The sequence below is a fragment of the Berghia stephanieae genome, chromosome 12 (genome assembly GCF_034508935.2).
Source record: "Berghia stephanieae isolate SIO BIC M18660-M18661 chromosome 12, UCSD_Bste_1.3, whole genome shotgun sequence".
Classification (NCBI taxonomy): Eukaryota; Metazoa; Mollusca; class Gastropoda; order Nudibranchia; family Aeolidiidae; genus Berghia; species Berghia stephanieae.
Window position 1 is genome coordinate 34242419 of NC_088371.1, and position 15000 is coordinate 34257418.

At 37.3% G+C, this 15000-nt stretch overlaps 1 long non-coding RNA gene across 1 annotated transcript in view; it reads left to right on the plus strand.

The window, feature by feature from the left end:
• The first annotated feature begins 2634 nt into the window (after positions 1–2634).
• The window catches only part of LOC144957956 (uncharacterized), a 27563-nt gene continuing 15197 nt past the window's right edge, over positions 2635–15000 (plus strand). Inside the window, exon 1 of the long non-coding RNA XR_013642274.1 lies at positions 2635–2833. This is a non-coding gene — a long non-coding RNA (uncharacterized LOC144957956). The remainder of the gene's footprint in view (positions 2834–15000) is intronic.

A 15000-nucleotide genomic window follows, 5' to 3' on the forward strand; every position in this document is an offset into this window, starting at 1 on the left:
ACTCCTACTATTACTATACTACTACTACAACTCCTACAACTACTACTACTACTACTACTACTACTACTACTACTACTACTACTACTACTACTACTACTACTACTGATACTACTACTACTACTACTACTACTACTACTACTACTACTACTACTACTACTACTACTACTACTACTACTACTGCTGCTGCTGCTGCTGCTGCTACTACTACTACTACTACTACTACTACTACTACTACTACTGCAACTACTACCACCACCACTACTATACTAACTCCTACTACTACTACTACTATACTACTACTACTACTACTACTATACTACTACTACTACTACTAACTACTACTACTACTACTACTACTACTACTACTAATACTACTACTACTACTACTACTAACTACTACACTACTACTACTACTACTACTACTACACTACTACTACTACTACTACTGCAACTACTACCACCACCACTACTACTACTCCTACTACTACTACTACTACTACTACTACTACTACTACTACTACTACTGCAACTACTACCACCACCACTACTACTACTCCTACTACTACTACTACTACTACTACTACTACTACTACTACTACTACTACTACTACTACTACTACTACTACTACTACTACTACTACTACTACTACTACTACATACAACAACACAACAACAATACTACTACTACTACTACTACTACTACTACTACTACTACTACTACTACTACTACTACTACTGCAACTACTACCACCACCACTACTAACATATTACTACACTACTCTACTACTATACTACATACTACTACTTACTACTACTACTACTACTACTACACTACTACAACTACTACTACTACTATACTACTACTACTAACTACTACTACTACTACTACTACTACTACTACTACACTACTCTACTACTACTACTACTACTACTACTACTACTACTACCTACTACTACTACTACTACTACCTACTACTACTACTACACTACACTAACTACTACTACTCTACTACTACTACTACTACTACTACTACTACTACTACTACTACTACACTACTACTACTACTACTACTACTACTACTATACACTACTACTACTACTACTACTACTACTACTACTACTACTACTACTACTACTACTACACACAACACAACAACAACAATACTACATACTACTACTACTACTACTACTAACTACTACTACTACTACTACTACTACTGCAACTACTACCCCACACTACTACTATCCTACTCCTACTACTACTACTACTAACTACTACTACTACTACTACTACTACTACACTACTACTACTAATACTACTACTACTACTACTACTACTACTACTACACTACTACTACTACTACTACTACTACTACTATACTACTACTACTACTACTACTACCACTACAACTACTTACTACTACTACTACTACTACTACTACTACTACTACTACACTACTACTACTACTACTAAACAACAATACTACTACTACTACTACTACTACTACTACTACTACTACTATTACTACTACTACTAATACTAATACTTCTACTACCACTACTACTACTACTACTACTACTACTACTACTAATAATAATAATAATAATAATAATAATAATAATAATAATAATAATACCAACACCACCACCACTACCACCATCACAATGGCTACCCGATACTTCTACGCGTTTCATATTACATACTGGTATATCATTAGAAAATACTTTTTAAAAAGAAAAAATATTTCTAAATCTTATATTTACTCCGTCGCTCCACTCTTTATTAATGACATCCTCCCTGTAGCGAACTGGAATCAAAGTCCAGATTTCCCCTTTTTATATCATTAGTAATAAATGCAATATTGAGAAAATATTCTTTTTGGTCCTCAATAGCCACAATGAACATTCTTTATCACATATATCCATGAAACATCCTTATGCTCAAAATACTGAATGATTTACCAACCATTTAACGCCAAAGAAACTTATCTCCTTTGGCCGTATGGCTCTGATGGACTACTTTACAAAATAGTGTAATGCTGGCAGTCATGAAATATTAAGGATATGTTAAAATTATTTATCCCACGTAGTTATGATAATGTGTGGCTTAGTTGTCTTGTAGTATGACACTCGCCTTTGGACGATTCAAGGTTTGAGTCCCGCTGTGAGCGGCACACAGTTGGGTCCTTGCATTTGGCCTATGACCTATTTTAGAGCGCTTTGAGAACGTTTAGTGGATATTACACTCTAGAAATGCTCAAGTGACCCTTTCCTACCCTATGTTATTTATTTACAGTAACAAACATATTCTAGGTCACTGTTCACCTAGTTTCAGGTCTGATAATCCCCCACCCCTCACCCGCTTGCACCATATGTGTTTATTAGATGTATTTTACTCAAGAAGCGTATGCTTTAGAAAATATTACAGTGACAAATTAAGAAGAAATAATCGAATAACAGGCTGTTTGGATTAAAATAATCCAAGCTGGTAACTCTAATGTTCGCCAAGCCCTCACTCACGCCTTGTCACTAATGACAAATGCAAATAGAGTCGTGGAAAAGCGAGCTTCGTGGCTGTACTGTCGTCCATAGATAGGTATCACCAATAAAATTTTACTAGGGAAAGTCTATGATATCACTAATGTTTGGTGACTCTATGAATATCACAGACTCTACTCCCACTCGTGTGATACGTTGTCCAATGGATTCAATGACACGTGACTTTAGACAAGCGGGGAGTGGACTAAAATGCTCTTTATAAACCTATGTTTGCGTGAGAAAACTTCACTCTGAAATAATTCAACCAAACAAGATGAATATCTTCCAGCTGCTCGTAAGTTTGATTTTATCTATTTATCCTTGGTAATGAAACTGTTGCTGCTCGTTTATTAAATTGAAGTTTACGCTTACATTCAATTTCACATAGTTATCTATTTATCCCCAACCTTAATTCCATCTCAACACTTTGGTTGATTTTCCATGAGTACAGAAACATGTACGAGTCACGTTACTATTTCTTGGGACGGTTCTGTGACTCTCATTTCGGCGAACGAATTGTCACATAAATTCTTATTTCACTACATCTTAGAATGCTGTGATTGGTTTGTATTTGGATTTGGAATTCTACATACATTTTATATTAGCCATACCGTCCATCGCCCACCTGACTCAGCGATATCTATGATAATTCGTTTTGATATTTTCAACCAGGGACGGAATTTCTTACGGATCACGACTTACGTGTGCTGGTCTCTTTTGTGGGCGGGTGTGTTTTACTGATATTATTGTTGTTGTGGCGAGTTTTCGTGTTTTCTTTAGCGTCAGAAAACGACCTTCTATCATGCTATTGGTTTTTAAAAACTTCTACAGCATGATATTCGCCTAGAATTAGAACAACTACACACTGCAGTAGACTTACAATCGATCCTCTCGTGTTTGTTTACATTTGAGTCGGTTAACCTAGATATGTGCGTGCCAGCTTAAGATATGGTTTTCGTGTTTTCTTTCGCAGAAAACGACCTTCTATCATGCCACTGGGTTCTTTTAAGGGTGGACTTCCGTAGTGTCACAGCACTTTTATTATAATACTTAATCTTTCAGTCATTATGGACTTTCATTTAGTTTTCTAATTTCAAAAACAATTTGCTGAGTCGGATGTCGTATTCGACTCCGGCCGACGTAATTATTATTTACTGTGTTTACCACTAGCTTTGATATTGCAAGTAAAAGCAAACATTTCATCAGATTATATTATCGTTAGTTTGCGTTGATGTGGGTTCGGGAGATCTCACCCAGAAAAAAATAAGGGGGGGGGGCGTGCTCGTGGGGTCTCCCCAGATAATACCAAGTTAACGATTGTACTCGTCAAGTTGAACGAACGATCACGTGATCAAATTTTCTTTCCCTTTCTCTCGTTACAACAATTCAGAACGAAAATGGAGAGCCTGCCTTTCACGTTAGAAGATGATAACGGTTAGGAATAATTGTGCTTTGATATTTTTTTCTGATGCGAAATTATTACTTTGTATAATTTAGATTCAAGAAAAATGGTTCGTAAATAAAAATGTCGCATTCTTTGATCTACCGCCACGATCTATTCGTATAGAATTGTGAGTCGAGTGTCCGAAGTCTTCGACCCATCACAGGCTCTCTAACCGGCCAGCCGTAACAAAGACTCTATTCGCCTTCCATGTATTACGCTATTGTTATGCAAAAAAAAATGTAACACCTTTTTGAGTAAGCTTTATACGTAAAATCTAAAAGGAAAATATATAGTTCTCGGAATATGAATGTCACATTGCTGAAATCAGCTTGAAAAAAAGAAGAACATTTGTTCTTATTTCAGAGACAAAACGGTTGAAACCAACTGTTTTACGAATAAATTTGATTTTAATAATTGTTTTTTCTTAATTTTAGCATTTTTTAAACAACTTTCTATTTATCGGCAAATTTTCTTGATTTGTATATCATTTTTCACATCTCAATGAGACGAACACGTTAATGTACTCGTTTGATTCAAAAGAGTTTCAAAGACAAATTTCGTTTTCTGGATTGCGAGTCTAGTCTTACTAATTCATGAGGGTTGAGAGAATGACGTAACCATTACATACAAATCCTCGTGGTCCAGGCCACGGGGCTTTTGGTGTTACCGAACCACTCGTCACGTTTGATCAACCGTGTCCTTTGAAGATGTACCGCCTTAATGAAGGCTCCAAACGATATGCAACATCGGTACTACCGAGATATCGTTCATGGCGCGAGATGTGACGTAAGAAGGTAGATCCGGGTAACTTTTTTCTCGTATCACATCGATCGGTACGATTTCGTTAAGAGTCTAATGCATGACCTACAAGAGAGTCAAGGCATCGTCTCACGCATCTTGAGCCGGGATGGTTAAGGCCATTGACTAGCTCTGTGTAGTTTGTAGGCAGTGTGTCAATGAGAGTTAGTAAAGACCCGTATGCAATGGGGCAATGATGTAAGGGACGAGTTGTATTTATTTAACTCATTAAAGGTGCCGGAGTGGTGATTTACTAATAAAAATACCGTATTATATTCAAATATAATTCATGACGAGAAGGCAAGTTAAGCATTGTATAGAAATAACCGAACATTAAACTGTATTTTAGATGGACTAAAAATAAAACAACGGGAAAGAGAGAGAGAGAGAGAGAGAGAGAGAGAGAGAGAGAGAGAGAGAGAGAGAGAGACTGAATTTTGGGGGATTTTGTGCACCTCAATGTGATGGTAGTGATGGCAGTAGTAGTAGTAGTAAGTAGTAGTAGTAGTAGTAGTAGTAGTAGTAGTAGTAGTAGTAATATTAGTAGTAGTAGTAGTAGTAGTAGTAGTAGTAGTAGTAGTAGTAGTAGTAATATTAGTAGTAGTAGTAGTAGTAGTAGTAGTAGTAGTAGTAGTAATATTAGTAGTAGTAGTAGTAGTATAGTAGTAGTAGTAGTAGTAGTAGTAGTAATATAGTAGTAGTAGTAGTAGTAGTAGTAGTAGTAGTAGTAGTAGTATAGTAGTAGTAGTAGTAATATAGTAGTATATAGTAGTAGTATAGTAGTAGTAGTAGTAGTAGTAGTAGTAGTAGTAATATTAGTAGTAGTAATATTAGTAGTAGTATTATAGTAGTAATTAGTAGTATATAGTAGTAGTAGTAAGTAGTAGTAGTAGTAGTAGTAGTAGTAGTAGTAGTAGTATAGTAGTAGTAATATTAGTAGTAGTAGTAGTAGTAGTAGTAGTAGTATAGTAGTAGTAGTAGTAGTAGTAGTAGTAATTAGTAGTAGTAGTAGTAGTAGTAGTAGTATAGTAGTATAGTAGTAGTAGTAGTATATAGTAGTAATAGTAGTAGTAGTAGTATAGTAGTAGTAGTAGTAGTATAGTAGTAGTATAGTAGTAGTAGTAGTAGTAGTAGTAGTAGTAGTAGTAGTAGTAGTAGTAGTAGTATAGTAGTAGTAGTAGTAGTTAGTAGTAGTAGTAGTAGTAGTAGTAGTAGTATAGTAGTAGTAGTAGTAGTAGTAGTTATAGTAGTAGTGGTTCAGTGGTGCCAAAACTGCGGTTTCACCGGAAAAAACTCCGGGTTCCGGGCAACTTCCGTCAAATTCCGGTGAGGTCAATTTGTTCCACGGGTACCTGTGGCGGGATATGTGTTAATTTTGTGGGATCGAGTCCAACCGGTAGCTCACTGGTCTGGATTCGAACTAGTATGCGCGCTATGGCTCTCGTTACCAGCTGCGCCACTCAAGCTATACCACAAACGGCTCAGGTTTAATCTAGGGTTGATTAAGAATTGCCTTAGGGTCCCTTATAACTTAATTGTATTAATGACAAGCGAGTCAAGACAATAGTAACGCCCAATACAATAATAATAATTCTATACATAAAGTTTAATTAAATTGTTACAGGAAAATATAGAAAGAATAAGTATTTATTTAATATCAGGAAGAATATCTCTAATTGAGTGGATCTAATTTATTATTTATTTATCTATTTACTTTAATATAATCATATGTGTCGGTATGTGATTCATTTGAAAATGGTATAAGCCCGTTTGGCTTATCTTTATCCTGCCGGCTTGCTTGATTGAGGCAAATGTATCAGCTAGTTCCAGGATTAACTCCTGCTTGCAGGGTTTTCTGGACTTCACAACAGTGTGTTGTAGTTATGGACTGGCTGGAAGGTTCTGGTGTCGGCGATGACTGACATCAGGGATTGGGTGCCTTCAAGGATTGAGTACGGAGTAAAGATGGTTGATAGCCACGGATGGTGACAGCCAAAGACAAGGACCTTCAATTAAGAGTTAAAAAAACAAGGTCTTAGAGCCAATAGAGTTTGTCTTTCGCCACCGGATCGTCCTTGAGCGACACATCATAATAGCCTTTATTTGCCGACAAAGACAAGGAGAAGCAATAACTCCATGATAATGGTGGTTATTACATTTGTATCAAACATCAACTGACAGTCGAGCTATCTTACATGATGAGAATTTAACAGGGTTGTGCCCCTGGTATTTCTGAATTTATTTTTATTATTTATAATTGAGGTTATGATGTGTGGCCGGCGATTGGCGGTAGGGTACAGACATTCAAGCAATATACATATTGAATATAAATGAAATAATAGCATAGATCATAAACAAATGTTAACTATAATATAAGATACATATAGATATAGTTTTGTACAGGTATTCCAACTTACGAACATCCATGGAATAGCACAATTAAAATATATACACAAACTACAATAGTAATGCTAGATTGAGCATTGAATTCACAGTAATATCTCGTTCCACTTTGAATGTTAACCAATAATTCATTTTACCTTCAACCGAGAGAAGAAAAACTTTTACAAGTTTGAAATTGGAGGGATAGCTCTTCTCTCTTGGGATTCTTAGCGTGTGTGTGATTCAATTCAGAGATGACGCTTTGAAATTATGGGGATAACCAATCAGAAGAATGTTCCTGTTCTAGATAGCCAATGATATTTAGATGCTTTGGTAAGAAAGAATTACGGAGAGCTAGAACAGTAATTGCAATTTTAGCTACTCTTGAACGAGACAAGAACCTCAGGGCATATGCACGTTGGAGTTTTGTTTGGAAAGGGTAATTAGTAGGGGAATATGAATACAATGGGCAGACAATTTGAATAGGTGAATAACGCCTTAAGCGGAAAGCGAGCGTTCCGTTATACAATAGGAATGTTTCCCACATATTGACCAAATTTTCCGTTAGCAAAATTTAGAGCTTTATTGGAGAAAAGACTGTCCATGTTTTGAGTATCTTAACTCGAGGTGTTAATGTGCCTTGGCAAATATATATGGTCCACTAGATTTGAAGTCGTTTTGAATGAGACGCTGACGAATGATAAAGAAATCACGCAGTGAAAGAAAATCGTTCGTCACAGTACCCCCCCCCCTCTCCAACCACCACACCATCACTACTGCTACTACCATCATTACCACCACTACCACTGCAACCACCACCACCACATCATCATCACTGCCACTACTTCTACAACCACCACCACATATTCATCATCACAACTACTACAACCACCACCACCACATCATCATCACCACTACTACTACACCACCACTATCACAACATCATTATCACTACCTCTACTACTACAATCAACAACACCATATCATTATCACTACCACTATTACTACAACCACGATCACATCATCATCACTAACAACCACCACCAGTACCCCATAATCATCACTACCACCACTAGCACTACTACATCCAATACCGCATCATCATTACTACCACTACTACCACAACCACCATCATATCATCATCATCACTACCACTACTATAACCACCACCACCACATCATCATTACCACTACTACTACACCACCACTATCACCACATCATTATCACTACCTCTACTACTACAACCACCACCACCACATCGTCATCACTACCACTACTACAACCACCACCACCACATCATCATCACTATCACTACTACTACAGCCACCACTACCAAATCATCACCACTCACAACCACCACTACCACCGCATAATCCTACTTAAATTAAATGATAAAGACTTAATTAAAAGATATATTTATATCTTCAATCGATTTACCGTTATTATTTCAACCAATAAAATGCGATATATTAATATAATGAAAACTCAAAGAAACTCGAGCATAGAGATCGTATCACGATGGAACTTGTTTTTGTATATATTGCCCAATTTTTTAAAAAAATTAATAAAAACTTTATTCGGCAAGATACGCTTATGATACTTCACAATTTTAACAAAAAGTAAAATATTTTACCGTAGCTTGAATTTAACAAAAACATATCACTGTTTTCATTTTCAATTTTGATCTTCTTTGATGGTCACCATAAGGCACCATTTCCATGCAGTCGCCATAATGACGTGAATACAAAATTTTCGTTTATTAGGAAGCTACCCATCAAAATTATATTATAAACGATGACAATAGACTTACTCCACAATTGTGTGGTTGAAAAATAAATAAACGGCCAATAACATCGTTGCAAATTGCCTTAGCGTTAAGGCGACCAGTAAAATGTCGACTTAAAGCTAAAATACCAGAAAAAGGTATTATAGATCGACACAATGTCGACTTAATCGCACTGTATATATATATATATATATATATATATATATATATATATATATATATATATATATATATATATATATATATATATATATATATAAAGATAGTGAATGAATATTTTTATAATAACACGTGTATCAATTACTGTCAATAACATGAGTCATTGATTTCTGTTATTTACTGTTGTGTCTACGTACGGCCAGGCTAAAGGACAATGTTAAATATAACACCTATACATACTAGTCTAATTGGCATCAATTAATGGTAACACATTGTAAATCTATTACTGACCCTCGTTCACATATTTTCGCTAGTAGAATTCTCGAGTTTCCTGTGAGCAGTGAGCTCTAAGAAGATGAAATTGAGAGAGAGCTAATAAGTGTTTATCTCGGGAGTTGGAGAATCTCAAGGAGTCATAAATATTCCAGGATTTAGGCATGCCTGGTTTACTATTGGTTGTTTTTTTTTGTTGACCAATGGTGTTCTGGATGTCGTAATTGTCGCGTCTGTAATCTGATGACTTTCTAATTAGGTTGGTATTGCCCGCTACCATTGACGATCTCACACATGTTCGCACCTAGTTGACGTAACACATGGCCTTTTTTAATTGTGTCGAGGACGATAACGATTAACACTTGGCGATGCGTGAGAGTAGATGTAATTATGTATTGATTTATTTACATTCCTGGGAAAGTTGAGGCTGGGAAAGTTGAAGCGATTGATATATATCATTACACTACTACTACTACTACTACTACTACTACTACTACTACTACTACTACTACTACTACTACTACTACTACTACTACTACTACAACTACTACTTTTTCCACTAGTACTACTACTACTACTACTACTACTACTACTACTACTACTACTACTACTACTACTACTAAACTACTACTACTACTGGCACTACTACTACTACTACTACTACTACTACTACTACTACTACTACTACTACTACTACTACTACTAGCACTACTACTACTACTACTACTACTACTACTACTACTACTAGCACTACTACTACTACTACTACTACTACTACTACTACTACTACTACTACTACTACTACTACTACTACTACTACTACTTATGTATTTAATTACTTACTTATAGGTTTGTGACATTATGTGCTCTTGTTGGTGATGTCAGACACGACATAACCTAAACATTGACTATTGTGTTGTCAATATAGTATTGTCTCTTTCGTGGTCAATTCATTAAGCTCAAAATCTACAGATAAATTGTGAAGTCGTGCTTGTTCAATATCACTGACAGTTTTCTTGTCATGAAATGTCTAGACTTATAAAATTAACGAAAAAAAGAGATCATATAACACCAGTTCTCCAGGAATTGCACTAGCTTCCTGTGAAGTCTAGGATAGAATTTAAGATATTGTGCTATGTTTTTAGATGTCTGGATGGATTGGCACCTGAATATTTGCAGGAACTGATTAAAAGGTATGAACCCACTTGAAATTTAAGATCATCTCAGTCCCAATTTCTAAAAGTTACCACCTCAAAATCCACTTTCGGTGAAAAAGCCTTTTCATTCATAGCTCCACGCCTATGGAACGCATTTAGACCTCGGACAAAGTCCTGTGGAAATTTATCATCTTTCAGGAAATGTCTGAAGACTGAGTTGTTCCGTGATGCTTATTTTTCATGAAATAGATGTTGCTTGGATTTTGTTTTGTTTTTTTTTTGTATGCATGCTTATTATGTATCATATAGTGTCGTGATTTTTAATTTTGTTGTTTTTAAACATGTTTTTTTTTTAATTATGTAAAGCGCCGCAGAGCACGATTAACGTAGATGTTTAGGCTCTATATAAATTCATTATTTACTTACTTAATTTACTTATATCAGCGTTACTTCATCAGTGGGGATTTTCCACCTGTCTCATATGTTCGCGTTGTGGCAAAGAGCCGCGACCATAGAGCACCTAGTTGAGCGTTGCGATGTGACCACACAAATGCGGCGAGGAATTAACTGCGTGTATGTATTATCATAACAAAGTAGTGTAACACTATTAGAAGCTGCTGCTGCACGCCTACCGATGATCAGAACTAGACTGCCACTCATCGCTCAGTTAGCCAATGTGGCGAAGGATTATAGCGTCTAAACTCTCCCGACATTTTTTTAACATTCTCAATCTGCCTTTCCTAACGTTTAGATCATCGTTTGCCTGTTGCATTGTGAAAGGTGGCTATAAATGCTGTTGGGTTGGAGCCATCTTTTACAAGGCATCAGGCTGTTTCTCTGGGCATAGTACATGGAGACAACAAATAAGATAAACAATTTATGATTGTGATGTCTAAGGGTTATTCCTCTTGACTTTTGGATGAGATAAACCAGAGTTTGCTTTTCTCAGGCGGAATGGGGGAGGGGGGGATTGATCGTCCTTATATCTATAAAAACAAAGACAACAAGTCACCTTGATTAATTTTTGCCACATGGTGTTCGAATTTTAACGCGCAACTGTGATTTAAATTAAATACTATCTTTTAAGTATACACACACAAGTTCGGGCAATTGGCCTATCTCATTTTATCAAATTAATTTATAAAGTGCTGCTATTGGTTCTTGGTTGTATATTTTTACATATTTGTGGATTTGCATATATCATTTATATATATATATATATATATATATATATATATATATATATATATATATATATATATATATATATATCCCTTTGTTGCATGAGGTATGATACCATCGACCTAGGATGATGATTTTTTGCAAACAAGCATGTTTCGACACTAAAATGACATTGACATCATCATTTTTTATCCAAACCTTGTCAATTAGGGGGGTCAAGTTGTCCAATATATTGGACGTCATGCATACGGGGTTCGAATGTGAAAAATTTTGCCATTCCCAAAGTTAATAAATTTGGTATAAAATATTAGGATTTTAACACCTTTACTTATTCTGGACCAAGCAGAAAAGACTTCATCGTGCTCTTTTACATTTAGAGCAATGATTGAAAACAATACAAGAGTGGGGCGTGTAGCTCATACCCTATTTTGTAAACCATAAAATAAGCAAAATATGAAAAAAAAACCCCAAAGAATCATATGACAGATGATCATTTATTACTTGAAAGAAAGTCAGAATGCATCAAAATCAAAATACAAGTTTTGAAAAAATTACTATTATGAAGCGTGGTGGAAACGATAAAACCAGTCATCCAACCCATCCTTCCCGGTCATACACAGATACGCACAACACTTGCGACACATGAACACAGACTTTCTCTTGCATCTTTCCATCTTGCACCTCTGTCCATCCTTCACATCCATTCTTTTCGAAAAAATGATCGACCCTGTCATACCTTGCATTCACATTCACACTTTTGGCAGACTTGGACTGGCGCCTGTCAGGGACAGGAGGGTTGGCTCTAGAGTCCGCTCGGTAGGGCACGAAGACTTGATCAGTCCCCTCGCAACATCTAACTTGAACATTGCTAGTTGCATCTTGCACTCGGCATTGCTAGCCTTGCACAGCAACCAAGAGTTGACGACACAAAGGTCAATGAGATGGAACAAAATCCTCTTGTACCATTTCTTTCCCTTCATCGTGTTCCTGTACAAGGCAAGCAACATATCGCATTTGTCCACCCCACCCATATTTTGATTGTATTCCTTTATAAGGGCAGGACAGGTCACTGTGATATGGCGCTTGTTTGTCCTGTCATACCTTGTGACAAGTGTGGTGGGTTCGACTCCATGGACGTTTGAGCCAACAAGGACAAGTTTGTTATCAAACCACTCACAAATGACCAGGCTCTGATCATCATCTGACCTGTAGTCGTAGCTCCCCCTACCTCTTTTCTTTATGTCCTTTTGACACAATAGGGGACATTTCTTTGTCCTGTTTGCCCTCAGTGTGCATGTAGCATGCAACCCTCTTCTCTTTAGTTCAAGGAGGAGGTCAGGTGAAGCAAAGTAGTTGTCAAAGTAGACATAGCTCCCCTGCGGCTGTTCCCCAGTAAGAGCTAGAACAATCTCCCCTGATTTCCCCACATTGAGTCCCTCCCCCACCGTCCCAGGTTGACTAAAACTAGCAGCTAAAGGGTCCCCAGCAAACATGAACTTGTGGACATAGCCTGATGTCCCTGCCAAAACCCAGACCTTATATCCTCATTTTTTGGGTTTCTTCATCATATAAACCTTGAGGCTATGTCTACCCTTGAAAGGGACCATCTGCTCATCAACTGAAACATGTAGCTCTTGTTCGGCACATGCCTCGAGCTGAATATTCAATTTTTCTCATAGAGGTCGCACCCGGTGCAGCCTATCATAGCCCATCTCCCCCCTTGGCCTCATTAGTTCATTGTCATTCAAGTGGATGACAGACAAAATTTCATCAAACTTATTACAGGTCATGGCATCGGAGACAGTGTGCTGCTTCGTTACTTCAGACCAATACCATCTCCGAAATGGCAAATTCACAATCGTCATGTACAGGCATATACCAATGAAGGTCCTCAGTTCTTCCTTCTTTACCGATTGGACGTGGTGTCTTTGTTGCGCCAGCCGGTGTCTGTTGGTTTCAAGGAGCATGAGGTCCAATAACTCATTATCAAGATGAGCGAGAAACATGTCAAATGGCGTCCGGCAGTTCAAGGCTGGCCCCTTGGCTCGCAACTCATTTTCCACTCTAGTATGAGGCGGTAGGTCTCTTTTCACCCAGTGCCATGTTCTTGGAGTTCTGCAAGGAAATAGATGTACCATTTACGTTATAAAAAGTAGAAATAAATACTAAATCTAAGTAAAGTACAAACAAACAGACGAAAAAACCGTAAGAATTGCGTACATCTTCAAAGGCCCACACAGCGCAGTGGGTGACAGGAGCCGAAACGTTGACACATGTCCAAAAGTCCGGTCTCATGTGAGCAGGACAGAGAACCGAACCCTCGACCTTTTGCATGCGAGGTGATATGCCGCACTAAAACATCCGACCACAAAAATTATTCAAGATATTGATTTGCTATTTTACACATTGGTGGAGGAATTCTACAATCACAATAACTTACGGGTCAATACTGCTAGAAAGATCAGCCTCCTCCGAATCAGCTGTGTCGCCGTCGCACTCGTCATCGGAACCACTAGCATCTCCATTTGCATACTCTTCATCTCCTTCCTCATCAAGACGTTCGTCATCACTACAGTCTGGAATGTTGTCTTGGATGTCATCAAGCACCAGTAGCCTTGCTTCAGCTGCATTCATTGATCTTTTCAGCCTACATGACAGATAAAAAACAACACGATTGGTCACATTGCCACCCATTTTATCATTTAGCATGCTCACTGAATCTTGACCAGCACAAGCAGCGAGTCGTGCTAACAACTCGGCCAGAAATGCCGCATTACTACCGACTATATCTAAATAAAGTTTCAGTAAAGAATCAACTGAATTAATTGCAATGTTATCTCTGATCTAGTTATTTGCATGCATACTGTCCAAAATATAGGACGGTTCTATTTATAGTAACGCGCCCCCCGCACATGGTGTCCAATATTTTGGACGCTCGATAAAAGTCACTTCCTCCTCCAATGCATACTGTCCAATATTTTGGAAAAGCCTTAAAATCACCAATTATAAAATAATGATCAACGTTTTGAACCTATAAACGCTTCAGAAGTGAGCTGGACCCATAAACCCACGTCAACAATAACTTTTATTGGGACTAAAAGCTACAAAGCAGTCAAAAATAAGCGAAAAGTTGGCTTACCTCTTAGGTGCAGGTGTTGCCATTTTGCAGCATGGCATTGAGTGGAAAGTAGGCAGAGTTGCGGTTCTTGGTGTTTAAAAAACTAGAATTTGGGGCTTCCAATTGCCGCGAAACAAAACTTCTAATACTTGTGAGGTCGGTC